Raw genomic sequence first — 15,857 nt, forward strand, 5'->3', positions numbered from 1 at the left:
TTGTAAGACATTGCTACTCTAGTATTTTAGAAACTCATTGCTCCAAACCAACTGAAAAAATTAACCGTATGTAGCATAGACATAGACGGATATTGGATGTATCGCGTAAAAATATTATATGATTATGTACCGCATGCAATAATACTAACTTCTGGTATCAAATATTTTTGATTAAGTTGACAAAGACACTCCAAACAAAACCTAAAATATTCAAACGATTACAGCTTTACATCGTATTTCAAGTACTTATATACAATTTTTGAGAATCGAAATTCAATAGTACCTAGGCCTACAGTCAATTTTCCACTTAGTTTTTTCTAAAACAACGAACAGTAGTTCATGTTATAATACCTATTGTATAACAATAATAAAATTAATGTATAATACAACTATTATTTTTCTTCAAGCGTAGCCAGTGGCCACAGTCGTAACTCGTAAGCTATTTAGGAATAAAATGTATAAGTTAACTGTCAATACTATCTGATTGGGGTCAGCCGACGCGGCATGCATAGAGGGCTTTGACCTCTACAGTTATATGATAAAATAATTATAAAATTATGATAAGCGATGTAGGTATAATATAATGAACATATTGTTTTGCTTTTGCATAATTTAAATAAGGTTTTTAAGTCATAACAATCTATGCATAATCTATACTAGTAATATTATAAATGCGAAAGTATCTCTGTATGTCTGTCTGTCTGTCTCGCTTTCACGCAAAAACTACTGAACCAATAGTAATGAAATTTTGTACACAGATAGTCTAAAGCCTGAGAAAGGACATAGGCTACTTTTTAACTGAAAAAAGGGGTTGTAAGGGGGTGAAAATGCGTAAATTTGGTCAAATTAACTTAGTTTCAAAAACTCAAAACAGATGGCGCCAAGAGTCCCCTAGATCGCGCTATTGCTTGCTCATGCGTATTTCTATAAGAGGTGGTACCATGTTAAGGTAAATTTTACGATTCTTTCGATTGTTATACACGTTATTAACTAATAACTCACCTACCAACTTAGATATCAAATTCAAAAACAACAGCGCCAAAACTACTGAACCGATTGTAATGAAATTTTGTACACAGATAGTCTAAAGCCTGAGAAAGGACATAGGCTACTTCTTACTGGAAAAAGGGGTTGTAAGGGGGTGTTTATGCGTAAATTTGTTCAAATTAAGTTAGTTCCAAGAACTGGAACAGATGGCGCCAAGAGTCGCCTAGATCGCGCTATCGCTTGCTCATATTATGTATTTCTATATGATTGTTATACATGTTATTAATTAACTCACGTACCAATATAGATATCAGAAACAACAGTCTACCAATAATAAATACTAAATAGTTTATGGGTATTGGGCAAAGCTAAAATTGTGTAATGCATTATACAGCTAAGTTGTGTAACGCTAAATAAGCTTTAGGTATAAAAAAGTTTAATTTAAAAAAAAAACATATTATATGCACACTACACGGCTGTTTTGGGTATTTTGATTTAAGGGGTACCAGGGTTTTAAAAAGCTTTTGACACTAATTTTATTGACACCGCGCGCTATAAACTGAAGTCCACGCGGACGAAGTCGCGGGCAACAGCTAGTCTTATATATAAAATTCTCGTGTCACAATGTTCGTTCCCGTACTCATCCGAAACGGCTTGACCGATTCTCATGAAATTTTGTGAGCATATTGAGTAGGTCTGAGAATCGGCCAACATCTATTTTTCATACCAAAATTATTTATATGGCAAAACAACGTTTGCCGGGATAGCTAGTAATGTTATAAAACAAAGTCGCATTTTTTTCCCTCATATCCCTTTGTTCCCTTTAATATTTAAAACTACGCAACGGATTTTGATTATTCTTTCAGTGTTAGATAGCCCATTTATCGAGGAAGGCTATAGGCTATATTTTATCACGCTAAGACTAATAGGAGCGAAGAAATAGAGGACAAGGTGGAAAAAACGGGAAAATTATTTGAAAGGGCTAACTTGAAGGCGCTAATCTCAGGAACTTTGAACTACGATTTGAAAAAATGTTTCAATGATAGATAGCCCATTTATTGACGAAGGCTATATTTTATCACGCTAAGACTAATAGGAGAATGTGAAAAAAAACGGGGCAAATTATTTGAAAGGACTTATCTCGCGAACTACTGGAGCAATTTTTATATTATTTGGCACAGATAAAAAGTAGACCACGTGAAGGATCATAGGCGATTTTGATTTTAATCATTTTTTCAGTGGCTATATATTTTATACCCGTGCGACGCCGGGTCGCTAGTGTCTTAATATAACAATTCAGTGATCATTTTTTTTTTGTGATTTGTGAAACGGTAAGCTGCCCTATATGAAAACAGAAAATACTGAAGGATTTTTCTTGTATGCTGTGGTTCGAATTTTTCGATACAATTTAATACATCTCTAAACTTTTCACATTTTTCTGAATACAAAATATTCTAGTTTCCCCGCTGTTGACAGCGCCTAAAGTTTTTATTAAGCTACATTCAATGAACATGATTGCTAATAACATTGAACAGGAGCAAAAATTAAAAAAATTAAGTACTATCACAGAAGTTTTTTCATAGGAGAACTTGCGTAATTTGGCCGCGTGATGCCAAACCCAATAGCTTTGTCCACACTGTACCTTTTTTTGTTCATCAAGGGCATGCGTTATAGCGCAGTCAACATCGCACGTGAGGCATGCCCGCGTCCCGTGACGCTATGACACTTTTCTTTCGTGATTGGAGTGGATTTTGACGCATTCAATTATTGAATATTCCAAACGAAAGTTGAATAAAAATATGATGACGAAAATTGAAGATGAAATTGCATAGTGTATAGCTATGTAGCTATAGACGTAGGTTCACTATCAGCCTATGAATTACTAAAGTACTTACTTGTCGAGGATATTATAGTTAACCAAGAAAGGATAATATCTGTTGTTTATCTTTTAGACAGTTAGTTTTGTTTTACCGGAGCGAAATTGTTCCCGACGTTTAGACTATTTTTGAACTTTTGACTCGTTGAACAGTACTCTTGAGGTGAGTGTTGTATGATAATATTTTAACAGCTTATTTAACAGCTGATTCACCTACGCCTGCTAATACACAACAAGCCACGTGATATCATTGTATTCCAATATTATTTGACACATTGTCACGAAAGGACTTGGTTCAAAGGTAATAGCTAGAATATCAACAAAATAATATGCCATTTAGAAGCGTTGCTAATTTAAGGAGGTAGGCATTTTCCAGTGGTTATATTGTCATATTAACTATTTAGTATTATGCTGCGAATAATTAGTTTTTATTATACGTAAGTATTATGTAATACATTGTCGAGATATATTCTATTCGTTTGTCTGTTTATCCCATACGTCTCTTGGACAAAAAAAACTCTATTTAATAAAAAAAAAACAAAGAAAAAACTTGAATACCTCTATATTAAGATATTTTAAAACCCACTTAACTATAAAAAATTAATAAACTCTAAAAGCACCTGTAAAATAACAACAAAAAATACCAAAAAAAAAATATAATGATTACTTTACCAACATAGATATTATATTATTTTGCAACAGGTAAAAATGTATTTAGAAAAGAAATTAAGAATGTTTAAATGCACTGTTAGCAATTAAGTATATTTAAAATAATAAAGTATGCACTGTTTTTTTTTTCCTAGTACTTACCTAATACGTGAAAACTTAGTGGAATATACTATTGTTTAATTTAAGTTTAGTAAGTAGGTATGTAATTTCTTTTGTGATTTCTTAGTATACTTGTTTGTTTTTCCTAATAAAATAAAATATAATAAAACAAAGTTAAAAATTAAACCTACAAAAGGGTTTGTAATAATTTCCTCCCAACAGTGGCTCTCGTTAAGTCATTTCGGACGAGAGTCGTTCACACGAGAGGTAACTGCTACTAGAGTACCTTTTGATTAAATTACAATTTAAAAATAAACTTTTTACAGTGTACTTATCATAAAAATGGCGATGTTAATATATTTCAATAGAAGTATGCTTCTATTGAAATATATTAACATTAATTAATATCTTTGTGAACTTTTAAAAATAATGAAATACATTTTCGAACATTGTTTTATGTGATTTATTTATAGTAAACAACACAAACACTGAACAAAATAATAATATATTATGACGTATCTTCATTAACCCTCGGTTGGTCGCGCTTTTAAAATACCGCCGTTGGTCACCTGGGGTCTTGGAAAACCCGAAAATTATATTTCTTAACCTTTTTCTGCAAATTATTGTTATTTATTATAATATTAATCAGAGTAAATCAAAAAATTAATTATATTTTGAATAATTATAACCAAAACTCACAATTTAAAAATAGAAGTCAAAAAGTTTCAAGTGGAAACCGTCAGATAGGAAAATTAAAAACAAAACAACATAGATTTAAAATTGTGGTAATACGTGTAGATGTAACTGATAAACTGGTAACTGAAATAATAGTTAAATTTCCTATAACTTAGATTGAAATTCAAAAAGCTAAGTCCAAATAACATATTATAAACTATTGAATGTTAAACATTGACAAATTTTCAGCACCAAAACTTTGTATATTTTATACATTTTCCTGTTCTAATACTTTAAACGTATGGTAAATATACCGACAATTAGTTTTTAAGCATCACCAAAAAATAATCATCATCATTTTGGTCTACATAGCAAAATATGCATTTCTAGAAAAGTGCTTCTAAAACTTCTTGTAAGAAATATAAAACAATAAGATTCAACACACGTGCATTTTAATTAATTTATTATTAAAATACAAGGAAAATCACAAAAGAAATCCATTTCGGTGTGAAAACTGTATGGAAATATCAAATTAAATTTAGTTACGCGGTTGGTCACCTGGGGTCTTTAAAGACCCCAGCGTGAACAAACACATCTGTAACACACAATACATGCACGCGAGCTCAGATGAGTGGCAATTATATCGAAATATAATTCCTTTTAGGAAGCTACCTAAAGAGCGGAGTTGCTACAATTAATTTAAATATAGTTTTTTCTCGTTTTCGCAAACTCCGGGCTTTTAAAGACCTCACGCGACCAACCGAGGGTTAAGAGTATTTTCGTTGAAAGCAGGATAAAATAAAAAAAGCACTCTTATAACATTCACATACCTAATTAAATATCATTACATTCTTACCCCCTAACTCAAACTTTTTTATTCAGAATACACCATAAGTTAATATACCTAGTGGAATAGAGAAACAAAGGCCTGAGCAAGAGAGATATCACTATCAGTAACACTGCGTGGTAAAAGGAGACGTATGATACATGACAGCAGCATTCTTTTTTTACGTCCAGTCGGCACGTGCCGCACGTTGACAATTTAATCTCATAGAAATTATGTTCAATCATGCTTGTGTAAATGTATACGTACACATATTTTTACACACAGATGAAACCAATTTCGGTTACGTCTGACAGCTCGAGATTGTTGCTCTATTCCGCTAGGTATATATTAACTTTATGGAATACACATAAATGTTTACAATTATTACCTTATGTCTTCTGAGCGTCGTTACTACTAGAAGAACCGGCGTAAGAAACTCGCACGGGTTCCACTTTTTACCAAAAAAGTGAGAGAAAAATTATTCTTTTAAAATAAAGTTTACAATTTTGTAACTTAATATTATATACAATGTCAACATACATAATTGTAAGTCATAATATAATAATGTAGAAGTAGCCTTGCAAGAAGCCATCCTACTCCCAAGATGTGCCATCTTCTATGAAATCATTGACCTTATAATAAGCTTTGGCACACAAACGCTCTTTGACCACTTTTTTAAATTTACTAATGGAAAGATTTTGAACGTTTTCTCGGATTTTATTGTAAAGGCGTATACATTGACCTTTAAAAGATTTACTGACTTTAAATTCTGATCACTGGCATGTCCAGCTTGTGCTTATTTCTAGTATTTCTACAGTGAATGTCACTTTTAACTTTAAATTTATTTATATTTTTTCTAACATATGTTATTATATATTGTCGCCTTATCGTCAGATAAGGACGCGGTAGCGTGTCAAGCCAAGTTCAAGTAAATAGTTATTAGCTTTATAAATATTTAATCCAACTAACCTAACTAACCTAACCCTAACAATTATTTTCCAGAAAGACCACAACGTGACATTTATGAAACTTTAACTTGTAGTTTTATCGCAGTAAACGAAGTATAATTTGAATATTTACGACCATATTTTCTGTGTAATACCCCGGAATTGGACAAGCAATTATCCCTTTTTATACTTTTTATACGGGTCAGTCGTAATGATGAGACCCTCATTATGTCCGTGAAAAACCTCCCCAGCTCATACAATATATTATATACCTGATGTAGGTTGCCACAGGTATTGTGGGCCGTACCACGAAACCGTTCTAAAACTCAAACAATCGTACGAAAATCCGTGTCTTACTCAAACTCAAAATTTTTTATTCATAATATTTTTTTTCAAATATTCTCTGAACGTCGGGGCTACACAGATGCCTACCACCGGTTCGGGAACTAACCCGGCGAGAAGAACCGGCGTAAGAAACTCGCACGGGGCCATCTTTTTCTAAAAAGATGGAAAATTACAAAAAATATATTATAAAATAACAGTGTGACTAAATAAAATACAACGAGTGTACGATTATTATACATAATATTATATAGAAACAGCTCTGCAGGGGGCGACCTTATTCCCATGGTGTACTATCATTCATGAAATCAGTAACTTTATAGTACGCTTTGGTACACAAACGTTCTTTAACAACTTTTTTTTAAATCTATTAATTTAGAGATTTTGAACGATTTCTGGGATCTTATTATAAAGGCGTATACATTGACCTTTAAAAGAATTTTTGACTTTAGTAAGTCTAGTCACCGGAATTTCAAGCTTATGTTTATTACGAGTATTTCTCCCATGGGTTACACATTTTTTCGTGAATTGATATATATTCTTTTTAACATATAATACATTTGATAGGACATATTGAGAAGCAACAGTTAAGATTCCAGTTTCCTTAATTTTTTCTCTAAGTGAAGTATTACGGGCCAACTTGTAGATTGCCCGTACAGCTCGCTTCTGCAGCACAAAAATTGTATTTATATCTGCAGCATTGCCCTACAGCAAAATACCGTAGGACATAATACTATGAAAGTAACTAAAATACACTAGACGTGCTGTTGTATTTTAGTTACTTTGACTTGTATTTTAGTTACATTGACTCTAAAAAATATGAAACGTTGTTAGAGTAGGTTGCGGCATTCTCGTCCGATTGTTTGTGTCTCAAAATTATTTCGCAGTAGACCTACAGGGCTAGGGTCATTCATTATACGGCAAGGTGGAATTTGATGAGCACAATTTGTCCTAATTTTAGTAAGCGCCTGCAAAAAAATACATATAAACGCTAACAGTAAATTTGCCATTAATAAAAACACATTTATATATTTACTCCCGTGGTGATTCGTATTTAGATTTTTGACGTTTTGGTTATTGCAACTTTGTGCAGTACCTCCCGCTTTGCTTGAAGAAGGAAACTCATATCCTTTCTACTCATTCATGTCTAGATCAGATGAATAATTTTATCTATTTAAGACCTACGATGGCTCAGACACACACACGGCCCAAGCAGACATAATATCAGGAATTCAGGACCGTATTACCAAGACGTCTCTGTGTTAGTGTGGGGCTACTTCCATAGGTATGGTCATGGGCGTACCCAGGTTCTGGGCCAGGGGGGGGGGGGCAAATTACCCAGGTTCTGGTGCCAGGGGGGGGCAAATCACCCAGGTTCTGGGCCAGGGGGGGCAAATCAGATTTTTCATAAGCTAGGTGTTTAAAAAGAATAAAAAATTAATAATTTTTAGTTGTAAAAATATTGTATTGCAAACAAATGGCAAAAATTCGTTCTTAATTTTTTTTATTTTTATAGATAAAAGTACTAGATAATATACTTAGTAGGGACGTCAACATGATCCCCCCCCTCGGTACGCCCATGGGTATGGTATTATAAATTGTGGTCTTTGTTAAAATATCACTTCAACATACATGGGTCAGCTCAGAATTCACAAGCATAGATTACGTTTAACTCATAATACTGTGTAAATGAATACATGAGGGCCGGGAAGGGATATTTTTGGGTATTATTAAGGTCGCCCTTAAAATATTGGGAAGCTATTAAGCCCTTCCCTCGAGACTCGAAAATTCGGGGAACATTTTACTAAATAAATTGAAATTTATGGAATTCATAAGTTATCGCCAAATATTTAGCATAAGCAGAGGTCTTGTGGAATATTCATGTTGTAGTTCTTAAAAGTGGCCAGTGGCGGATTTTAATGTTACAAACTAATGTTTTAATATTGACTGACACATTTAAATTATAAAATTATATTTCTTCAACTCCGTTTTATCTGACTACAATGATGCTTACAAATAGGTTTATTTTGGCTATGAATGTATGTCATAATATGTGAAATCATACATTGGAGAGGAAAAAAAATACATGTGGCACTTGGAGACTGCCGCGGTAAAGCTATTGCATAGCATTTTTTATCAACTTATGCAATTATAATTCGCATATGTCTAGTCGCACGCACACGCGGTCGGAGGGCACCTCCCGTGTTAGGTTTTTTCGTTGCCGCATTTCTTGATTCGGTGGCCGGCTCCAAACCCGCGGCAAAAGCTATGCAATAGCTTAAAAAATACGTATACGGTCGAATTGAAAAACCTCCTCCTTTTTGGAAGTCAGTTAAAAATATACAATAGTAGATGTGCGTAGTCGGGTTATAGTTTTTAGATTACATTACCTCTATAATAATAATACTCCCCACACCGATTTCGGTGACGGTGGCCAGTTTCATTGAACCCAGGCCAGGTATGCAGGAGTAATGTTATAGTGCCCAAGTGTGTGCGCAGTACACAAGAGCACTCTCTATTCCATCACTCTCATAACCCGGATTACGGAAGACCGACACGACTGGCGAGCGATCAGGCGCAGGACCGACTTTTTACACGCCCATTCGACGCATGGATCATCTTACTTGTTAGACAATCAGGTGATCAGCCTGCATTGGCCTAACTAAACTTGGAAATAACATATTTCCAACGCGGTAATCGAACCCACGACCTCCGAATCAAGGGCTACGCTCTTAACCACTAGACCACACAGGCGTTAATTTAATTTAATTACCTATAATAAGATATGCTTAACTGACTGCGGAATAAAATATCACACCTACTTTTTTACCTATACGAACTTGATTGATGTCAATAAAATTACCAGATAAAAACTATTGTGCGTCGCCTAGATTGTCTCAAATTAGCCCGTGTCTAGTAGGAAGTTGTAATAGAAAACACAGTCAGGAACAATGTGGCAAAAACGTACGAACACACATAATAGCTGCTCGTTCCCACCCATTGTGAGGTGTTTCGTAAAGTGTTAGATTTATAGCGTATAGTTATAATGATTTTATTAAATTACGTATAATCCATCGTATTGGATAATTCGTTACTTTCTAAGATACGGTTAATGATTGTAAAAAAGGTTAGAAGCCAAAACAAAATATCCAACCGTCAACAAAGTGCTTGTTGTTGTAAGAAAGGAGGAACAGTTATTGGCAAATATTAGATAATATTTCATTGATCTGTGAGAGAAGTTAAGTAATACTTTTTATTTATTTATCACTTACTCAGTAAGTATATTTAATATTTTAATATAATGGTTAAATATTATTATAGTGTAGTTTGAAAATTTGAATCGTATAATTTGTAAGATACAAGTAAAATATATTTATTTACATATTTATGCTTTTTTCATAATGTTGGTTATACATAGGCGGACTTTATGCCAGATGGCATACCTTTAGATTATTTTAAATCGTTGTCAAAAAACTGCAGGAACCAAGCATTAAAGTGGCCAGGTAAAACTGATAATAATACATGTATGACGAGGATGTCAAAATTTAAAATTAATCACAAAGAGAGAAAATAAATTTGAAAAATACTTTTTAAAAAATATCCCGGCTGTTTTAAAAGCCTGACCTAAATATTCGCAATATTCAAGAACTTTTTTGTCAGAACTATTTCCTTTGTGAGCCGACGATTTACCGCCCGTTAGACATTACTTTGAATTTTTAAAAAGAAATTTGTTTTTCAAAATTTGTGTGAACACGGTAGTATAATAATAACACGTAGTTGCATATAATATAGATTAAACTGCCATACGGTCGTGAGTCGTGACTCGTGACCCCGATAGGATTATAATATAGGCTTTTTATATATTATAAAGTTATTAGATTAAATGGTTTCAGAGTTATTTCAATACTAAAAAGTCTAAAAACGTTGTTTTAGCTCTTAAAAATTTTGGTACTCCAAATAACATCGTTTGGAGGCCATTCATTATACAATATCCTTAATTTTGTATTAAACAACAACCTGAAGCTTATTTATTAAAGTTAATTAAAACGGGTTACCCCAGCTTAGGCTTAGTCCGTAATTTATGTTACTTGAGTCACAGCCAAAATTATTGTGTCCATTAGCACAATATAAATATATACAGTACACGGTACACCAGCCCCGGATCTTCAATTTTTTTAGGCGGGGCAAAAACTGAAAATACCGCCCCCGGCCCCACCTACCTACTTATGTTTATTTTCACTTTTATCATCCATTTAATTTCAGCTATCAATATGTATATTTAACAGGGTAGGGTTTAAAAGCGAGCGGGCGCGTATTTTGAACTATGCCTACGCGCCTCGCGAATAATAAAGATGCGTGCAGCACGTCTCACTCCGCGCTCAGGGTATTGGTCAAGTTGATATGGCCATGAAATTGCTGTACTTGTGCTATTATATTTTATTCCGTGATCAAAGTTAAATAAATGATGAGTTGTCCATTGGTCCGTGAAGTGTGAATTTGGCCGCCCCCTGAATTTGCCGCCCGGGGCATAGGCCCCGGCTTGCCCCCCCTAGATCCGGGGCTACGGTACACCATCGAATTGTAGACCTGCAGAGTAGATGAGCGCACTCGTTAGCCTGATGGAGGCACTTCACATGGCTATTTGTATTTGCTATAATTGGCTATTTGTTGTATTTGACAACATTATTGACGAATACGCAAACAAGCAAATATAGGCAAATACGACCGTCCGTCCACACATGGACGTTTTTCACCAAATTTTTACTTGTTTTTTTTTACTTGCCTATTTGACTCCATTGATGTGCGTCAAAAACCGACAAAGGTATGTATTTGGTATTGGTCATTTTTGTCAAATATGCAAATAAGACGGTATGTTGTCAAACATACCGTCTACACATGGTGATTGTTTGGCGAATACATCAAGTACGTATTTGATGTATTCGCCACACTAAAAAATTTAATAATTTGTATTTAAATAGCCAAGTGAAGTGCCTCCATGATATTTTTATAGATAACTTTAAATAACAAAACAATGCAATATCGCGAATTCGCGACACATGCCGCAACATCTCTGTGTTGAGTGATTTAATTTTTTATGACACGACTAAGTTACCCTACTGCATATATTATTATATACTGACATTAGTGTCGCATTTTGATCGTCTCAACTTGTATAAAACACCTCAAAAAGCCGCTTGATGTCGACGAAAGGTTTTACGACTTCTAGGAAGGCAAGGACTGTCAAATAGGAACTTTTATGGTCCAGTCCAAAATGATCCTTACATCGTTGACATAAGGTCCTGTTGGAGGCAAAAAAAATTAACACAACGCATAAAGATCTTTTTGCGTACCGGCTCTATTCACAAAAGACAATGTAACCTGCCTATTGAAGTGTACAGGTACAATGAATGGAAATTCTGCAAAAATCACTCCTGAGAAACAAACTATTGTCAAAATTAGACTAACCTCATTAGCATGGAATATTCTAGATCGCTTAAAATTCGGTGAAAGGTTTTGATGAAAATATGTTTTCTAAATCAAAATATGAGGTAGGTTAAAATATGTAAGTAAGCAAATAGATACCAATTGGAAAATAAATATATAAAATATATAAAAAAATATTTACTCCTACGAATATAACAATAAGAGAGAAATACCAAAGTTTCAAGAACTCCATATTGTTTTTATTATTTAAACTGTCCACTGTATGTTTAAGGATTTCATTATTTTGTTGTTTAATGAATTCACTAACAATAAAATAAAAAAATATATTTATCACATAAACGCGGCACGGACAATATTTATTTTTATAAATACATATGTAACTAGCGATCCGCCCCGGCGTCGCACGGGTATAAAATATATAGCCACTGAAAAAATGATTAAAATCGATGGCCTATGATCCTTCACGTGATCTACTTCTTATCTGTGCCAAATAACATAAAAATTGCTCCAGTAGTTCGCGAGATAAGCCCTTTCAAATAATTTCCCCCGTTTTTTCCACATTCTCTTATTAGTCTTAGCGTGATAAAATACAGCCAATAGCCTTCCTCAGTAGATGGGCTATCTAACACTGAAATAAATTTTCAAATCGGACCAGTAGTTCCTGAGACAACTGCTTCATCAGCAATGACATCATCAATTTCAGTCTATTGACGATCATCAAAGGCCAATTGGAATCAGATAACTATCGTCTATCGTTAACAACCCGTTAACGTGCGGAGAAAGTAGACCAAGCAGTAACCATTGAATTGAGATCTTAACAACACTTAACAATTAACTGTAGGATTATGCAATTGACGGATTTGTATTACTTTTTAGTATTGAAGTAACGTAATCATCGAGGGATAAAGCTTGAGTTGGAGTAAAATCTTATGTTAGTCTTATTCTGTACTCTATAGATTAGATTATAACATTTTCAATGTCTTCTTGGAAATATTATTGTAATTTTTTATGTTGCATACTTTTTATATTAATTAACAAAACCTAGATAGTTTTTCTATTCTACAATCTTCAGTCAACTTAAAAAGTATTTTTATAGTATTTTTTTAAATATGAAATAAGGGAGCAAACGAGCAAACAGGTCACATGATTGAAAGCAACTATCGTCGCCCATGTACACTCGCAACATCAGCAGAGCTGTAGGTGCAATGTCGGCCTTTTATTTAAAAACCTTAAACTTAATTTTCTTGTATTAAATATAAAAATATCATATCGCATCCGCTACTAAAACTCACAATTCTACCAGAAGAAAGGCCTCACCAGACGCAGCTATTCAATAAACATAACGTGATAATAATAATAATGAGCCTTGTGTCGCGTATGTGTGAGTTTTACCTGCGCGGGCGCACCGTCTCGAAGAAAGCCTCAGTAGTGAGTTGGCGGCCGACCCGTGCGCAACGGCCGGCGTGATGATTCTGTGACTGTGCCCGTGCGTTAACCCCAATCCCTGATAGTGCATAACTGGATTTTTTAAACCAACGTGAGCGTGAAAAAAGGTTCGTATTCTCTCGAGCCGCAGCGCCGAGTCTAGTGTTGTGAAAGTTCCGATCGATATTGACACACTTTTGGTTCATGTGTACAGGTGGGCGCGCCGGACCAAAATTCCATTCTCTTGACGCTTTCGGATGAACTTTCTTCGAGTTATGACATTAATTTCGTCCGTAATCACTTTTGCGCGCGTCCCGTTTTGGGTTGCGTAGCGTCGTAAGGAAGACATCAACGCGCTAGGCTCTACGGAGCTACGAAAAACAAAATCCGTGCGTTTTTGTCGTTGACGGTTCTATAATTTTATTCCTTGTGGTGTTTTAATCGTTGGGTGAAAAGGGATTTGTAAACAATGTACAAGGCAAACGGGGACACTCTAGCATGACCATCTTGAACGCAACCGGTATCTCCCCCCCTCCTTATCTCTACGCGCCCCTGCCCGTCTTGCTTCAAGACTCACATTCCTTCACATTTTGCAAATTTCCAGCCGTTATTTTGATATTTTGATGTCGCGGAAATTAATAAAAATAAATTTTTATTCAAATATTGTAAGAAATAACAGTAAAAATAAGTTTTAAGTATCAATTTAAATGAAAATAAAATATTATATAATATAATTATAATACTATATTTAACAGTAGTTGGCCATGGAAAATATTTTATGGCTTATGTTTTATTCATTCCTACATTTTTATTCGCTTATGGCAGATAAAATTTAACATAAAATCTGCTTTAACATTTTCTTACCAATACAATTTTTGCTTTATCTCGGCTAAGTTTTCGTATAAATTAAGAAAACATCTTAATTAATTACTAAGAGATGTTCCAGGAAAGATAGTTAATCAATCTTTAACCACGGTTAAGTGTAACTGACGGTTGCACCGGCCGCGACCTACGGAGACATATTTAGTTACAGTCATTTGTCACGCTTCGAAAGGTTCTGTGACTTTGAACAGAAGTAGGAAACGTGGTTAGTTGAGACATTAGTAGTCTTAGGTTAGTTTTCATAGCGTGAAAATGCAGGGTTCCTACGCGATTATAGTGAGATTGTGATATTATTTTAGATTTCGAGTCTATTTGTCTCTTCACCCAGATTTTAATGCAATTTGCTATGAAGATACCTTGAATACCGGAAAAAAATAGATAGTTTTGATGTAGTAAAATAAACGGTTATCGTGTGATAAACTAATTTCTACTGAAACGAAGAATCACTGACTCACTGTAATCACTGATTTTTATACATTTCTGTAGTTGCTTTCCATCAGGGTGACCCGTTTGCTCGTTTGCCCTCTTATTTTGTAAAAAAATCTGGTAGCTTTGAGCACAGAAGACGGTATCAGATTTAACAGACATGCAAACATACTTTTGCATTTTTAATATTTGTATAGAAGTACGAAAATAACATGAAATGCTATAAAATACATCGTATAATTTATACGCAACTAAGTGCCAATTAGTACATTGACGTGGTAATGAACCTGGTATTAAAATAACCCCTTAATTATTATTTATGTATTCTATAACATTATTCATAGTTTGAAGTTAAAAAAACATTATCTGTCCAAGCGTAACTCTTAGGGCATGTCGATATTAACATCCCTTTTCCCCTATTTGCTACCAACACCTTTTTACAATTTTCTTTTAGTTTTTCTTTAAAATGTTCTTGTCAAACGTTAAACGTAAAAAAAGAACAAGATCTTGCAGCTGATATGTAAGCTCTTTCGATTTAAAATAATAATTTGATAAAATAAGTACGACATATAGGTTACTAGATGACGCCCGCAACTCCGTTGCACCAAAATTCGTTTGTCCCGTAGGAACCGTACATTTTTTGAATAAAAAGTATATTAAATCCTTTCCCGGGATTCAAAGTTTTTCCATACCAAATTACAGCAAAATCGGTTCAACGGTTTAAGCGTGAGAAGATAACAGACAGACAGACAGACTTTCGCATTACTAATATTAGAATGGATGGATACTACATTCTCTGATTATATCGACATCAATTTCATAAGATATCCTATCCCTATGCTCGTGAGCTCATCATAATCCTAGCGCTTGGCTGCTCGGCCGGCAAGTTGAGCAGCTAATTACTGTTGCTACACCCCACGCCACGCCACGCCACATGACCGCATTACTGGCTTAGGATAATATAAAGTAGATATAAAATCCTTACTTCTTGTGTAGACTACATAATAGAGGAGTTTCAAACTGAGATTAAATATAGCCCGGCTTCACATTATCCGAATTTCTGATCAGAAAAATTCGGCACCCCACCCCGTTTATAGATTTTGACACGTCAGTGTCAACAATTATTGCAGCTGCACAGTGGAGTAAAAAAGTATTACTAAAGATTTTTGTTTCCAGAACTATCTAAATCAGATGAAAGAAACTAATCACGGTTGAAATTGGCAATCAGGATTCATAGAAACTAACACTTCAAGAGAAA

General features: G+C 34.3%; 1 protein-coding gene across 2 annotated transcripts in view; it reads left to right on the forward strand.

Annotated features, from left to right (window-relative positions):
- Positions 1 to 13,309: 13,309 nt before the first annotated feature.
- The window catches only part of LOC121727460 (sushi, von Willebrand factor type A, EGF and pentraxin domain-containing protein 1), a 107,463-nt gene continuing 104,915 nt past the window's right edge, over positions 13,310 to 15,857 (forward strand). For both annotated transcript variants that reach the window (XM_042115335.1, XM_042115337.1), the window contains exon 1: positions 13,310 to 13,419. The gene's annotated coding sequence lies outside the window, so the exon portion shown is untranslated. The remainder of the gene's footprint in view (positions 13,420 to 15,857) is intronic.

Source organism: Aricia agestis, chromosome 5, assembly GCF_905147365.1.
Source record: "Aricia agestis chromosome 5, ilAriAges1.1, whole genome shotgun sequence".
NCBI classification, from domain to species: Eukaryota; Metazoa; Arthropoda; class Insecta; order Lepidoptera; family Lycaenidae; genus Aricia; species Aricia agestis.